At 38.7% G+C, this 17,320-nt stretch overlaps 1 long non-coding RNA gene across 3 annotated transcripts; it reads right to left on the bottom strand.

Annotated features, from left to right (window-relative positions):
* Window positions 1–2,256: 2,256 nt before the first annotated feature.
* LOC148851790 (uncharacterized) lies at window positions 2,257–9,751 on the bottom strand. 3 transcript variants are annotated; one of them, XR_016099538.1, is made up of 3 exons: window positions 9,656–9,751; window positions 9,425–9,509; window positions 2,257–2,914 (listed from the first exon to the last, which is right to left on the bottom strand). It is a non-coding gene; the product is annotated as an uncharacterized LOC148851790 (long non-coding RNA). The 3 variants fall into 3 exon arrangements; XR_016099540.1 differs by having other exon boundaries at window positions 2,257–2,832; XR_016099539.1 differs by lacking the exon at window positions 2,257–2,914 and adding an exon at window positions 5,994–6,935.
* Between the last annotated feature and the right edge of the window lie 7,569 nt (window positions 9,752–17,320).

Below are 17,320 nucleotides of genomic sequence, written 5' to 3'. Positions count from 1 at the left end.
CCCGCCAAAGTACCCCCCATCCTCGACCCCATTGAGTTGGGGAGCCCGGGTACCCGTCGGGGACGAGGAAAATTGCCTTCCCTATTTCAGACAATTGACATCATTGTTAAACAGTAACAGAAAAAATGAAATATCCAATTTACCCTCCATTGTTCTTCAAATTTTCAAAGCAAACCCTAGTTATTGAAAATTTTCATTGCCACCACCATCACTACATCCATCGCCCACCACCTCACAAATTTCCAAAACCTTCCTAAGTTCTCTATTGGAGAAGACATCTTCGATGACCCCAGTGCCACCTCTCAGCTCCCTCACCTCTTCAGTTGCAACAAAATCGACACTAACAAATTTGGCAAAGCCAATCTCACCTATCCCAACTACTTTGAGCTCCATAACCCCACTAACACTATGGGCATCCCAAGCTTCCTCGTCCTCCCCCAATCCTTTATTATGCTTTTTGCCACTTTGTAAGTAGGTATTTTGGTTTTGGCCACCTAAACTATGAATTAGATAGGAAATCCTCTAAATAAATAAACCATGAGAGTAAAAAGTAGGGGTGTTTACAGTTTGGTTAACCGAACTATGGCCCTTTTTTGTAAACTGAACCGGTGGTACCGGTCTTTCCATTTTTCCAACCCGAAACAAAATCGGTACAACCGGTTAACCAGTCCGCTAGTTTCAGTTTTTGACCAATTCGATTTTTTGGTTTTTTATATTTATAATATATATTATATAAATATATGTATAATATTATATTATAAATAATAAATGATATACGATATATTTTAAATATTTTAAAAAGATACAATATATCTATAAATAGATCATTATAAATATAATATAAGTATATATTTATATATATAATGAATATATATTTATATATAATACATAGAAAATATGTGACATATATTAAAAATATATATAAAGTATACATATAAATATATATACTGGTCGATTCGATTAACTGTCGTTTTTTTGTAGGTTAACCAAAAACCAAACCGGTCCTTCGATTTTTCAAAAATTCCAAACCAAAACTAAATTGATCGCTTCGGTTAACCGCATTTTGTGGTTCGGGTTTCTAGATTTGGTTCGGTTTTTTGGTTTTTCATGGACACCCATAATAAAAAGCAAAGAATTGTAGTAGCAATGCCTTTTGCTATTCAGCTAGTTCCTTAGAATCTGAAACAAGTTGAAAATCGGAAAAACCTTTGCGTAGAAGGAAACAAAGCATTTGACATTGATTATTAAACAAATATGAATATTGTAGAGGAAGTTTGGTCAGTAGCCTAGTTTTATTTATTTGTTGTTGGGGGAATAGGTTAAGCATGAGAACAATATTGCTCATATTCTTCATGCTCTCCATCAACAATAATCTCAACAAGTAGGGGTGTTCACATTAAATGTCAAACCGATCAAACCAATTTGACCCAAACCAAGTTGGTCGATTTTTCAAAGCCACCAGATGGTTTCGGTTTGTATGAGAAAATAAGCCAACAATTCGGTTCGACTTTGATTTTCACAAAACCGAACAAATACTACATGTTTAAGTAATTACTAATTAGTCCCTGCCTTATATGTTAAATGTTGATATATTTTATTTGTATTTTGTTTGAATTTTGAAAAAAAAATGATTATTTATGATAAAAACTAAAAGCGCAAAACCAATACAAATATAATATAATGATACAATATTTAATTTAGTTTTATATGAATTTAAATATACATTAACAAAATATCAGTTTTGCATAAAAAACTAATTAATTTAAATATATTTTGATTTTATATAAAAACTAAAAAAACTCAAATATAAATAGATATTTAGATATAAATATTTCAGTTTAAGATATATATAAAACTGATTAAACCAATGATAAACCAACCTTTCATATTTCGGTAGATTTTGCTAGCTTTACAAGAAAATAACTCAAAGCAATCCAAGCTGACCTGTGAATACCCCTATCAACAGGGATAACTTTACCCATTCCCAATGACACTAATGACTCACCAGTCACCAACACCACCACCCCCCAAACCCGAAAAGGAAAACGATTAGAGGAGGAAGTCTTACCCTCTGAAGTGTTACCTTTTTTCTCTATCTGTTGTCTTTTTATCTTATCTCTTTTCCCAGAGTTGTACATAAAACGAAAGATAAGAGGATTAATGAAAAAATTTGCTATCTATATATCGTGCGTGCCTTTGTTTCAGATAAAGTTTTCTCCCATGTCAAATGCCAATACCGAGAGACAAACACTCAGGCCATGTTCGTTTTCCGTGAAGTGAAGGGGGAAGTTTGGTGGTTTACAATCGATTGACCTGTGTTCGGATTTCAAAATTTTGTGGGATTCACAATAAGTTTGATTTACCCGGATATTACTTCCCCGGGTAAATGATACCCTTGTGAGACGTAAGTTGATTTCCCGAGTGGAAGGTAAGCAGATAAAAATAGAAAATCTCAATATTGCCCCTAGAAGATATAAAAGTTCAGCTCTACTTCTCCGAAAAATCACCAGTGTTTTCCTCCTTCACTTCGTTCTACTTCTTCAAAAATCACCTTCTGCGTTTCTCATCCACTCCTTTCTTCTTCTATGCCATTATTTCTTTTAGACGGAGAATGCTGAGTTCTGCTTTTCTTCTATCGCTGATGTGTGTCTCTGAGTTCTCTGCATATTTCTGCGTTTCTCCTCCAAAAATCACCTCTACGTATCTCGGAGTTCTGCTTCTCTGCCTTCGCTGCTGCTACATCAAGTCATTGCAAATGTTGAAGAGTTGTCGTTGCCTTCCTCCATCTGTTGCCAGCACCATTGATCATCCCAGTTGTTGTCACCGCTTCATCTAGTTGTCGTCATTGGTCGTTATTTTCCTCCATTTAAACAGTAAGAATCGCTATTTCACTTGCCATTGATCCACCATTCCTCTATAATGCATTGATTATTGATTATTTTTTTCATCTTATTCAAAAAATGTTGCTTCTCATCTTATTGTTTCTCTTTTATTATTGTTTCATTGATTTCCTTTTTATTTTAATTTTTTGTTTCCAGATTTCTTGAATCTAGGATTTTGGTTTTTTAATCAACTATGATACCTAGAGTTTTCAGAATAAGAACAGGAACAATTATTGTTGTAGAAGATCTAGTCAGTGAATCACTGTAATTAGTTGATTGATTTTGAATTTCCAGATAAGACAATTTGTCTTCTTTTCTAGTTCATGAATTTTGCATCCAATTTTGATGGCTTCTTCGTTCAGTATTCAATATCTTTTAATGGATTTTGATTAGGCTGAAAAAAATAAATATCTTTTATTAATGAAAGAATTGACTGACAAAAGCTCTTTGTAGCTACAGTCACTTTCCGGTATCACCCAACGAGATATCCGCTGAATATCGGGATGCAAGTGACTATTGCTCGCTGTCCCACTGCACGGATGGTCTGATTGATGCCATCATGGGGTCCACCGGAATTACCATATCCAACAACTACTTTTTCCATCACAATGATGCAATGTTGCTTGGACACAACTGCGAGTATCCAATGGATATAGGAATGCAAGTGACCATTGCGTTCAATCATTTCGGTGAGGGCTCATACGGAAAATGCCCAGGTGTAGGCGTGGCTACATCCACATGGTTAACAATGATTTCACGCAGTGGCTGATGTATGCAATCGGCGGTAGTGCCAATACCACCATAAACAGTCAGGACAACCACAATATTGTGCCGTGAACCCGGATGCCAAGGAGGTACAGTAGTAACAGTACCTCTAATCGATACCATGCGCCCCAATTGCCGTGTTTTTGCTAACATGCATTTTGTGGTGTGGGTCGGGTAGGAGCATGTGACAAAGCGGGTGGATATGGATGAGTGTAACGGGGTTATTCATTGGGCCTCGTGTGGCACTCGATCGTGATGAGTAAGTCTAACAACAAGCAATAACACAGGAAAAGTCAATAAAGATTATATACAAATTAGACAAAAGGCAATTGGTATTGCTTTAATAGATGACAAGCATAAGCACATAGTTCAGTGTCGAGGAGATCTCATGCTTAACCTTTACATACTTTTGGTTTAATTGATTATCTATCTCTCTTCAAAGAGTACGTAAAGCTTTTGGAAGAGTGATATAAAGATACATCAAAAGGGTGAAAAATCATACTAGGTAATTACAGAAAATGCCATTGACAGTCCCCCATGCAAAAATACATGTATATCTCACCCATAACACACATTTTGACATTTGAATGATGTTTGTAGGCACAATGGATGGCACTTGATGGCACGGCGAAGAGAACACTTGTGACAGTCTCCTCCACTCAATTCAGTCTTCATCCTCGAAGACTAGCTTCTGTTCGAGGCTGGGATATACTGTTGATGAAGGAAGGTTCTTCAACTGTTCCACAAAGATTATCTCTTCCAAGGCCCGAGTAGGTTTATGGGTGGAAGTCTTTAGGGTGATCTGGATGGTGGGAAAACCTAGGGCTAGTCCCTATGTCAAGTCCTTGCCTGGCTACTTCGAGGTAGGAATTTGATTGCTTTGCTTTGGCGGTAGGAAGGTTTGTGGCCAGGGCTAGGTCAAAATGAAAGTTTGGATTTTTCGGGTATGGTTCCCCCTGATGATTTTTTTTCCCCAAGGGTTATTCTTCACAAGGCTCCTATGAGGGTTGGCTTGATCATTGTGGTGGCAAACAGGGTACCTAAGTGGATTTGGTGGTACTCGCTCTCCCTGATGATGGTCATAGTGGAACTGGTGATGGCTGGAAACGGCCTTGGGTCTTCCAAGAGTCTTTTGTGTTGTCGGCTCGTGGCGCTGGCGGTGGTGCCATTGTTGTTGTTGATGTTGGCATTGTTGTTGCTGCTGAAAGTGGTACTAGGGCTGGTGTTGATACCGGTATTGGCACTGCTACTGATGTTGAGGTTGGCACTGATGTTGGAATGGCTTCGGGGGAGACTTCTTCTTGGTGATGACTTCCCAACTCGTCTCAGTGCTGATGTGAGTTGATTGAGACAGGGTCTTCCTTGTTGACACGGCGTTGGCTTCATAGTTGCTTGTTTCTTGGTAGAACCGTAAGGCTGAAAGCTGCTTTCCATGTATCTGCAGGACTGATGATACAAGAACCATGCAAGGGGAATGTTCATCCAGGATAAAGAAGCTGTTAATGTGTGGCATAAGTGTTGTTTCCACCTGCACGAGGAACTCCACTCCAAGAACAACTTGAAAATCATCCAAGGGTACCACAGATAGATTGATGGGTCTTTTCCATGGTCCAACTTGGAGTTCTACCCCACGAGCCATGCCCTCTACTACTTTGGCCCCGGAATTGATAGCCTTAACCCACCTTGTTTGTTTGGTGGTGGTCAAGCCGAGTCGCTTTGCCTTCGCAAGCGAAATGAAGTTGTGGGTGGCCCCAGTGTCCACCAGGGCTTGGGTCGGCCTCTTGCCGAAGATGATGTCTACATAATTCAGCCCCTTGTGGGCTTTGGTGGGCAGCTTGGATGTGGCATCTTTCTTGACCATGGCGTTGATGAGCTGGAGGGCACCCACTCTTGGTGCCGCTGTGGGTTTCTCCTCACCGCTCACTTCACTATCGCTGAGTTTGGCGATGAGGGCAGTTATTTTCTTTCGTGTTGGATAGCCACTCGTCTAATGATTCCCATTGCAAAGGTAACAAGGCGCAGGAGGAGGTCTCCTAGTGAATCGGTGGCCTTGATAGCATGGGCCTCCTTGTGGCTTCTTCCCTTGTTGGTAATTGTAGGGTTTGTTCATGGGCAATGGTTTCTCCTGTGTAGAGGCTGATTTCTGATCTCCCCCACTCAAGATGTTGGTACGTGAGCTATGTGGATGGAGGTCTTCCTCTTCTGATTTCCTTATATCAACTAGTTGCTCGACCACCGTCATGGCTGTTGCTAAGTCCTTCAACCCACGCTGTTGTAGTTCGAGTTCTACCCAAGGTTTGAGACCATCCATGAAGTTGAACAGAAGTCTTTGTCGGACATGTCAAAGATCTCAAGGGTCAGGGCTGAGAACTCTTGGACATAGTCATGCAATGAGTCTTGGTGCTTCAGGTTCTTCAACTTCCTTCGTGCCAAGTACTCAACATTTTCAAGGAAGAACTGTCGCTTGATTTCTCTCTTGAAATCGGCCTAGGTGTTGAGGGTCCAAGTGCCACGTTCAATGTCCATGCAACATCTACGCCACCGTAACATTGCAATATCATTTAAATACATGGCGGCTATACGTACCTGCGTTTGGTCATCGTGGAGGCCAATCGCGGAGAAGTATTGCTCAAGTTGCCACAAGAAGTTTTCAAGCTACCGAGCATCACGAGCACTGGAATATGGAGTTGGTTGGCACACCTTGATGTGGGTGGATGGAGCAGATGAAGGGCTGGCGGAATTGGCCATAGCTCTTTTCATGATTGTCAACTCGGCCCTCATCTCATCCAACTGCGCTTGGAAGCTGTCCATCATGCCTTGAAGGCTGTTTTGGGAAGGGCCGGCTTGTGATTGTTGCACCGTGTTCTAGACATCCTGGAGGACTCCATTAAAGCAGCTCTCTAGCTCCACCACAACATTCTCTACTGTCTCCACGTTGAGATGGATTTTCTCGACCCGGTCGCGAGTCTCACCTACTATTGCTTCACAGTGTAGGATGCGCATGTCCATGCTAGCTAGTTGGTCGACAGAGTTGTCACGCTTGCTAGCTTTAGTTGTTCAGCCCTTTGGGGCTTGCGTCTTGGATGGTCGAGTAGAGCCTCATCGATGTCACAGGCTTGGTGCAGCTCGTGTAGTATGTCATCGGCAATGTCACGATTGCTCTTCATTGTGCTGGGGTAGGGGCGAAGACATGGTCCAATGTGCGAGTGTAGGAGCTCCTGCTCTGATACGAACTGTCACGGGGCTAGTCATTGGGGCCCATGCGGCACTCGATTGTGACGAGTAAGCCTAGCGACAAGCAATAACACAAGAAAAGACAACAAAGATGGCACACAAATTAGACAAAAGGCAATTGGTATTGCATTAATGGATGGCAAGCATAAGCACACAGTTCAGTGTCGAGGGGATTTCATGCTTAACCTTTACATGCTCTTGATTCACTCGACTACCTACCCCCCCTCAAAGAGTACATTAAGATTTTGGGGGAGTGACATAAAGATACATCAAAATGGTAAAAAATCATACTAGGTAATTATAGAAATGCCATTGGCAGTCCCCCATACAAAAATACATGTATAACCCACCCATGACACACACTTGGACACTGGAATGGTGGCTGTAGGCACAATGGATGGCACTTGATGGCGCGGCGAAGAGAACACTTGTGATATGAGGACGATATAATGGTAAATGGGAGACAGGATCTGCTCCTCACACCTGGCACCTCATAGGCTTCTCACACACAAATCCTACCATGTATTGGGAACATTTCCCATACTTTTTAGTTATGTTCATGGGGGATGTTCTCAATGCACGGTGGATGTGCATGTGAAGCGCCCATTTGTGAGGAGCAGATCTTGTCTTGGTAAATGGAGCGTTTTTCGTGCCATTCAAGGAGGGTCTAGGAGTAAAGTACGCCAAGGCGTCGAATGTGGAGCCCAAATAGACCTGTTCATGGGTCGGTAGCCCGATGGCCTGGCTCGGCCCGGCTTGCACCCCGGTCGAGCTTGGTCATGTAATTAAGCCCACGAGCCTGACCTCGGGCCTAACACAATAAGCCCGACTGTGTTATGGGCCAGGCTCGGGATTTGTCAAAAAAGCCCGGCTCGGCCCGACTCAACATTATATATTTTATAAAATACATAATATGTATTTTATATATTATATAAAATATATAAATAATATAATATTCATTGAAATATATATATATATATATATATATATATATTTTTTTTTTTCTTTATAATTTCTCTCTCACTCACTCTCTCCCTCTCTATTCAGCCGCTTCAGCAGTAGTAACAACATGGGCTAAATTTCGGGCTCGAGCCCAGGCCCGGGCTTCGGGCTTTTTATGAGGGTCGGGCTCGGGCCCGATGGTCGGGCCGGGCTCGGGCTCGTGCCTTAGAAAAATCTGTTAATACATAGTGAAATCCCGGCCCGGCCCAGCCCATGAACAGGTCTAAGCCCAAATCGGCTGTGCTCATTGACCTGTCCAAACATTTGGAAGGGTGTTTATTTCTCAATCCATGCATTTATGTTGTACTTTGCAGGAAGCGCAAGGCATTGTAATGGCAATACCAATGCCTGAACACCCAATGACAACTCAAGAAGAAGGTAGTGTGGTTGAAGATTGCAGACGTCTTTAAGATTTAATTATTTCTCATGATGCGGTTTTCTTGTTGATTGATACAAGGGGAAGTATCAAAAGACTCAGACAGGAAGACATCAAAGAAATGAGCTGATGACAAGGAATACAAAATGTTTCGGATAATCAACTCTCAATAACAATAAGGAAGAACAATGGATGGAGGAGAGGACAGAGGAAAGAACACAGGTCTTATGGAAGATGCTTGTTTTTCCTGAGCTAACATTCATTCTAGCGGGTGGAGAGAAATGAACTAACATTTTTGTATAATAAAAAGAAGAAGAGGCGACGGAGAAGCTTTCAATGGTAATGTGTAGAGTTTCAAAAAGAGTAATGAAGCACAAGATCAACAATCAATCATGAAAAGGACCAAACCACGATTTTTTACCATATACTATATTTTAGAGTCCACACCCAACTGAACGAGACCAAATCCCGATATACACAGTTCCGAACACCACCTTAGCTAGGAACACCCTATCAAAACTCCAATTGTGTGTTACTTGAGCAATTTGGAAGCTAAAAGAAGGCAAGACATCATGCACTTTTATTTACGAGTGTCCCTGATGCATCATCCTTTTCACAGACGCAATGACAAAAACACCCATTCTAGAATTAGTAACTCTACACCGATTTCCTTGGCATTCTCCACTTAGATTATCTTCTCTCAAGGGTACGCTTGACTTTTTTGACTCTAAATTTTACTGCCCCCATATGTTCTAAGAAGGAATATCCTTGGATTACATTTCCAGATTCGCTTCTTTTCAGATCTGGCCTAAGACAATTGGTCAAATGGGAATAGTTTTGTAACAACAAAAAAATTTTAAATAAACTTGTTAAATAAAAGAGACATTTGCAGGGAAAGTAATCCATAAAATAGAATCACCAAAAAAATTATCGAATATTTTTTAGGATTTTCAATCAGCTACTAATATATAAAGATTCATTTCTACTAGATAAAATAGTAAACACCTCAAGCAAAGAAAAAAATAATTGCAACCTCAAAGTCCAGGTAGGGAGGAATATAAGTTTCAGACGAGCAATGATTCTGAGCTTTCAAACAACAAGTTTGGCGTACAAACTACATACAAAACTGTGCAAAAATCTGAGTTCAACTATAAACTATACTCACCGATTGCCTGAATTGACTGGAGTGAAGAACTTTTTAATGGTAGCAATGAAGAAGTACATTGATCCCAAATAGAGTAGGAGCGGATCTGCGAAACATAAAACGATTTCAGTTAGTGAAAGAAAAAAAAAAAAAAAAGAAGGAAGAAGGAGGAAGAGGAGGCATGGAAGCAAAGCATGGGGGGTGGATTTCGAAGAAGAAGAAGAAGAGGAAAGGAGAGAGATCTATGATCACCTGGCCGGAGTAAGACAGGTCGGACCTTCAGAGTTCAACCGCCGAAGAGAAGGTTTGAAGGAGGGAGTGACGAGAGAAAGGAAAAAGAGGGTTGGAAACTTGAATTCGAGGTTTGAGGGGCTTTTCTGTCATTTTCATTTTTATTGTTTTAACCGGTTGGAATGGGAATTCGATTCCGGGGGCTGGGTCAGGAATGGCCATTCCCTCAAATGGGGGATTCCCATTCCGCTAATTGGATTTCGATTCCGCCCAACCAAACGGTTGGAATCGAAATGAACCAATTCCGATTCTAGACCTCTATTCCTGTGAACCAAACATACCCTAAGAATTAGAATTATTATTATTTTTTTGTCATATGACATGCATTAATGAAAATTGAAAATTTTCACATTTCTATATTTAAGGAATACTCCTTAGAAGCATTTTAACAAAGAAAGTTTCTGTTATGGGCCCGGGCGTAGGATCTCATCATGGGGCGGTCCACGGGGAAAACTCTTAGCCTTCCCTTGCCCTTCCCTTTGCGTGCTGACCCTATTGTGGCGAATTAGGGGGTGATTTGTCCAAGAGATCACCCTAACTCTCCTAAGTTCTTTCCTTGATCGAAACTCAATGCCTTTACTTCAATTCGTAGCTCCTTAAATAGGATATTACAGAAGGAAATTCCTTGTTGGATTCGGCTAGGGTAATCCAACTCAAACTCAAACTCTTAATTACTTACTCCTAATGGTAACACAACTCTTACTTAAGAAGATAAGATGAGATAAGGATAAGGGATGAGGAGTGATGTAGTTGGCAGCGAGTTGGCGAACAGAGCTGTTGTGGTAAGATAAGTGTGGATCCACCCTGATGAGCTATCGTGTGGGCCCCACTCTATTGCTGTTGCCGGGTAGTGTGCGTGTTTCACAGTGCTGCTGCCGTGCGGTGCATGTTGATGTCTAGTGCTCCTGCCGTGCGGTGCGTGCTATGCGTTACCGGGCGGTGCGTGCTGCTGTGCCGCAGTGTGCTGCTAGGCGGTGTGTCCATAACAGTTTCTATTGAGGAATATTCTCTCTCTCTCTTTTACTCTCTCTCTCTCTCTTAATAAGTAGAATTCATAGCTAATTTCTTTTGTATCCACTATCCATCTAATATGCATTGGCCATCAAATAATTCTCATGTCGAGCTAGTTTGTGAAGTTTCCCTTTCTTTTTTTTTTGTTAAGCAAACACTTGGAAGGAAGATTTGTGTTTTAGAATTAAGTATTCGTTATATATAAACTATCATGTTGAGACCACATAAAGAATTATTCCTAGTAAAAGCTTTTATAACTTGCATATCTCTGGATTTTAAAGCTTGTGTTTCCCTGCTCCATGTTTTAATAAACTTTCCAATTTGGATTCCTTAAATATTTTAATTCTGAATTTTATTATTATAAATAGTCCATCTTTTCTTTCTCTCTATGCTAGATTAATCATAATATATTAAATCAGTCCTACATCACATTTTGCGGAAGCTGATTGTAAAATTTGGGTATGGGACCTAAGTAGAAATGTCTACTTATTGGTGTTTTTATGGGATGCATTACAAAGGTTGGAACAGGGGATCTCTAAGGTTGGCTATAAAAATAAGTCAAGGTGGGCGTTGTAGTTTTGTCTTGTTTTATACAGTCATATTGTTGAAGCTTTAATTCTATTTGTTGATTTTTAGAACTGTGCTTGAGTACATAGTTCCTTGCAACAGTCATGGAGAGATATCCCAATGCACAACTGCATTTAACTGTGAGGACGGTGTGAATACGGTTTTGTAAGGATTGAATCTAAGTTCGGACAGTCAATGATCCTTTCACTAGAAGGGCGATTTGAATTGTAGTCTTTAGGATTCCGGCCTCTACATGCATGGTGTGCAGATACTTTCAAGGCAGTGTCGGAGGCCGTTGAGAGAAATTTAATTTTAAAGTTTAATGATAAAAATAGAACTTGGGAGAAGTTGGAGGTGGCGAGAATTCCAATTGTTTTTGAATAGATAAGATTGGATGTTTCTAAGAGCGTCAGTCAATCTCCATTAAAGATAAAGATGAAGGTTTGGTGGAACTGTTGACTTGGGTGGAATGGAATTGTAGAGAAACGAGAGAGAAGTTCAGATATATATATATATATATATATATATTTTTTTTTTTTATATATATATATATATATATATTTTTTTTTTTTTTCTATCAAAAAAAGAGAGAAGTTCATATTTAAAATAGGAGGTGAACCCCCTGACCCATTCGACCTGCAGGCCACCGGGTCGCGGGTTACACAACCACAACCTCCATACTCCATTTTTATAATTGTGGAATACACAAACAGATACAGGCCGGCCACATTCCATGAACAGTCAACGAATTAAAGACTTTGGTGATTATTCCAAAGAATTCTAATTTTTTAAGTCTTCAAGCGTAGTACAGACCCTGTCCCAGACTTTCAATCATCCAAATAATTCCACTGTTGAATCTTGTCCGCAGCCCACAATTATTGATATCTATTTTACGACATTGAACTGTTTATTTGACCCAAAATCCAGTTTTTAGGATTGTGAGTCTTGTGACCACCATCTCAAAATTTGGTTGTTTTTATAATTTCTCCAATTTTTGGCTGATTTCTACCAAAAATAAATTTTGGTTGAAAAATATGGTTTTTATAAATTTTTGCATTTTTTCTATAATTCATTTTTTCAATTCTTGTTATTTTTTGACAAAATATATGATATTTTACAAGGTTTAAAATATCATAACATATCAATGGTAGGAATCAAGTTTCAGGTTCTAATTGTTTTAATCATTAATAAGGGCTATACATTCTCAAAATTGTGAAATTCTAAAAGTAGTAAATACAAAACAGAGTTTCTATACACTCTTGATACACAAGGTGTCAAGACTATTGATATTTTGAACCTCGGTGTTTTGGGTTTCAAAGGTAAAAGTCTTAATCACTAAATCCCCCCTTTTTTCAACGAAACCCTCTGATAATCATTATTCCAATCCAGTGTTTGAAAAGTGAAAGTGTGGTCAGTCATTTCTCAATCTACGAAACCCATTTTTTAAAAAGGCTTAAGCCTCAGAGGCGTGAGGCGTATGCCTTGAGGTGAGGCATTTAGATTTTGTCCCAAGGCCTAAGCTTTACAACTTTGGTTTGAAACATAAAATGTAAAATGCTTATAATTGTTAGATGATTAATTATTATTTTATTTAACACTTAAAATTTAAAATTTATTGTTTAAAACTTGAAATTTAAAACTTATTGTTTATAAACTTTTATTTTATAGATATTTTTACATTCTATCATTCAAACATTGCATATTACATGTTATTTTTATCATTTATAAAATTTAATTAATTTTTTCTTAAATTTTGAGACTAATGTCTTACATCACATTGAGACTATGTCTCACTGTAATTCTGTAAAAACTACTATAATTTTACTTCAAGGAAGAAATAAGAATATCCATATTGTTTGGATGTTTTCTCACTACCAAATAAAGTATAAACAACACGGCAAATGAGAGTTATTATGTTATATGTATTCAAAAATAATATATATTTATAATAAGCACACTGTCTACATTGGAAATTAAAAATAATTATGTACATAAAATGAAAATCCTAACAACCACTCTCTACACCTGTCAATGCACCCATTAATGACTCCGTAGTACTTCCGACGCCAATTCTTGCTCAAAATCAGTGGGATAATAACACCCCAAAAACCCAATGCATAACAAATAGCCACGTATGAATAGAAAAACAAGTCTTCATCCATGACCTTGGCTAACAATTTCTTCTTCCCACCTCCAAAGTCATTGCCTTTAGGCCGTGGTGGCTGGTTCCTGAACAAGGAACAATTCTTTTGTAGCGGTGGTCCACAGAGTTCATCATTACCAATATAACTATTGTTATCAAAAGTAGTGAAGTGATCTTCATAAGGGATCCTGCCTGAGAGGTTATTGAAGGCCACGCTGAAGGACGAAAGAAAATTGAGTTTGGTTATTTGATGTGGGATCCTTCCTTCAAGTTTGTTGTGAGAAAGATCCAAACTTTCCACTTGTTCTAGATTTTGAAAGGATTCAGGGATATGGCCTACCAAAAAATTATTGGAAAGGTTCAATGAGTGGAGTTCTCTCAGGTCTCCTATTTCTGTTGGAATTTGACCTGTTAGTTGGTTCATTGACAAATCAATCCCAGTCATGTAACGCAGAGGATCACCCTGGTAAGTGTGCATGTTACCCTTGGTGGCAAAATTGATTTCGACTTCACTGTCCATTTGGTAGCCCTGATCAAAATAAGGGAGAAACTCTTCAAGTGCAGATTTTTCCTTCCATGATATAATGCTGTTGAGACAAGAAGGTATGCTCCCTAACAAATGGTTGTTTGAAAGATCTAACATGTGCAACTTTGTCATTTGGCATAATGACTTTAGTATTTGGCCAAAAAAATGGTTTCCTCTTAAGTGAAGAACACTCAAATTTGGAAGAACAGGCAGATGATTTGGAAGATAGCCATGCAAATAGTTCCCACTTAGATCTAACATGTGAAGAGATGGGACACTTGATGCATTGATTATGATGGGTTTTGTGAAGCAATTTCCTCCAAGATGTAAATCAACTAATCTATCCATTTTGGAAAATATTGGCATACCACGCAACTTGTTGTTTGATAAGATTAATTGAGATAAGAAGGTTTTGTTTTGGGATAATCCACTGGGCACTTCTCCTGTTAGGGCATTGTTAGACAAGTCTAGCACTTGTAATTGCCACATCCTACTGAACAAAGACGGAATCTTGCCTTCAAGTTTATTCATTGACATGTTAAGAAAATGTAGGCCGGGAAAGAAGTCACCGATTTTTGTAGGAAGCTGCCCTTTGATTTGGTTGTCAGAAATGTCAAGAATGGTCAGTCTTGTTGTTTCATTTTGGAAAGGCATTTTTGGAAGTTGGCCAACTAAATGGTTTCCCCTTAAGGACAAGTGTTTTCGTGAAGTATTATTGTACAACAACCAGGGAGCAATGGTTCCTTGAAGAGAGGTATGAGCTAAAGACACTGCTGTTAAGTTGTATTGAGTGGAGAGGAAATTTGGAATGACATTAGGACTCTTCCTATTGAGGTTGCAATTGTCTAGATTTAAATAATTTAGTTGGAAAGATGGAATCCAAGATGGTGACTCAGTATCAACATCCAACTTATAATTGTTCAGTTAATTGGGAGAGATTAGCAAAGACAGAGAAGGAGAGCTCTCCAGAAAACTGGTTATTTGAAAGATAAAAGGGACTCTAGTGAAGTTAGGTTGTTGAAAATCCAAGGAGCAATGTTGCTTGTAATTTGATTATAAGAAATATCCAATATAGTTTGACTTTCTATTTTCTTGATAACTTCTATTCTAACTTGGTCCGCCCCTACCAATTTCATCTACTTTCTCTAATAGAATTAGGTGTCATTTTTTACATCAAATTTCAGTCTTCTTTCTCCAATCTACCAATTTATTACCATGGTTGAACTTAGAGCTGAAACCGACCCAAACCGACTCAAACCGATCAAGTTGGATTTGCTTAACATAGGGTCAGTTTTGATTTCAATTTCAAGTAACCCAACTAGGTTGGGTCGGTTGGAAAAATCTCCGTAAGCCGACCCAACCCGACTAGTGAACAACCCTATGGTCAATTGGGAAGTTGATGGAGATTCAGGGGTCTTGGATAGAGTATCTCAATGAAGATTTGAGATTGGGAGAGTGGTGGCTAATAAGGATCGTCAATTTGGAATCTTTTTGGGTAAAGGGAAAAATGGACATTTTGTGGTCTAAAATTTGGTGGATGGTCAATCAAGTGGTTGTTGAAGATTTTGGGAAGTTTTGAATGTCTCGGGAGAGGTGTCATGATTAAGATCTAAGATTTTGAGCGTAACAAGCAACGGGAGTGGTTGATTTGAAATATTTACGTATGAAGGGAAAAAATGAGGATTTTTGAATCTAACATTTGGGCAGTGGATGTCTTGGAATATTTGGGTCTAATGGGAGTTTCTAATGGTTTTAAGGGTGTTGGAATTTTGGGAATTTATGTCATGGGTCTTTCGGTTAATGAGAATGTTCAAAATGGAATATTGGCTTGATGGATGAGTAAATGGGAAATTTTAGGTTGGAGATGAAAACTGGAAAAATAATCCTTATTGATAGATGGGATATCATTATGCCCATATTCTCCTTCCTAAGCCGCTTTAGTTGCTTCAACTTTAATAGGATTTTCCTCAATAACAACATTCTCTTTGCAGGTGAAATTTTCTTTGACCCCAAAGGGTCTCGAGACACAGAAAAATGTCAAATTCAACTCGTTCGCACACATTTTTTTATGGTACATTCTGTCTTTATTTGGGCAATTCCAAGGTCCTCATTGGAATGCACAATGTCTAAATTTCCCTCCTTCCCCTGATGGCAGACAAGCAAAACAAACAGCCTTTTAAAGTCAAATTCAAGAAAACACACACGCAACATTTAAATGAACAATGGGCCTACAAGATGGTTTTTTCCCCTTTCTTTTATATTTTAAAACATAGTTTTACATTCTTAAATCAAAAAAAATATTCAAATGTACATAATCACATAACTCATTTTAAGTCTAATTTTTCCCCTTTCTTTTATATTTTAAAACATAGTTTTACATTCTTAAATCAAAAAATTTATTCAAATGTACATAATCACATAACTCATTTTAAGTCTAATTTTAGGTCAGGCTGGGCTATGCTCGGGTCTGAATATTTTGACAAAACCCGAGCTCGGCTTGAATTTATTGTGGGCCAGGCTTTTTGGCCCGAATTTAAGTCTATGGGCCTATAAACATGTTCAAGCCCGTTCGGGGGCCGGGCTGGGCCGGGCCAGCCCGTCAGGCCACCCGGCCCATGAACTGGTCTAATCCCAATGCACAATTGCATTTAACTGTGAGGACAGTGTGAATAAGGTTTTGTTAGGACTGAATCTAAGTTCGCACAGTCAATGATCCTTGCGGTAGAAGGGCGAAGGGAGATTTGGATTGTAGTCTATAGGGATTCCGGCCTCTACATGCATTTTTTCTATAATTTATTCTTTTCAATTCTTGTTATTTTTTTGACAAAATATATGATATTTTACAAGGTTTAAAATATCATGATATTTCAGGTTGTAATTGTTTTAATCATTAATAAGGGCTATACATTCTCAAATTGTCAAAGCCTAAAAGTAGTAAATACAGAAGAGGGTTTCTATACGCTCTTGATACACAAGTATCAAGACTACTGATATTTTGAATGTGTTTTGGGTCTCCAAGGTAAAAATCTGAATCACTAAATCCCCCCTTTTTTCAACGAAACCCTCTAAGAATCATTAATCCAATCCAGTGTTTGAAAAGTGAAAGTGTGCTCAGTTATTTCTCAATCTACGAAACCCATTTTCTAAAAAGGCTTAAGCCTCGAGGCGTGAGGCGTATGCCTTGAGGTGAGGCATTTAGATTTTGTTCCAAGGCTTAAGCTTTACAACTTTGGTTTGAAACACAAAATGTAAAATGCTTATAATTGTTAGACGATTAATTATTATTTTATTTAACATTTAAAATTTAAAATTTATTGTTTATAAACTTCTATTTTATGGATATTTGTACCTTCTGTCATTCAAACATTGCATATTACAT

This window comes from Nelumbo lutea, chromosome 5, assembly GCF_056320005.1.
Source record: "Nelumbo lutea isolate HS-2025 chromosome 5, American lotus-T2T, whole genome shotgun sequence".
Taxonomy (NCBI): Eukaryota; Viridiplantae; Streptophyta; class Magnoliopsida; order Proteales; family Nelumbonaceae; genus Nelumbo; species Nelumbo lutea.
Note: the sequence above shows the minus strand (reverse complement) of the source record. Positions and strands in the feature narration are given on the sequence as shown.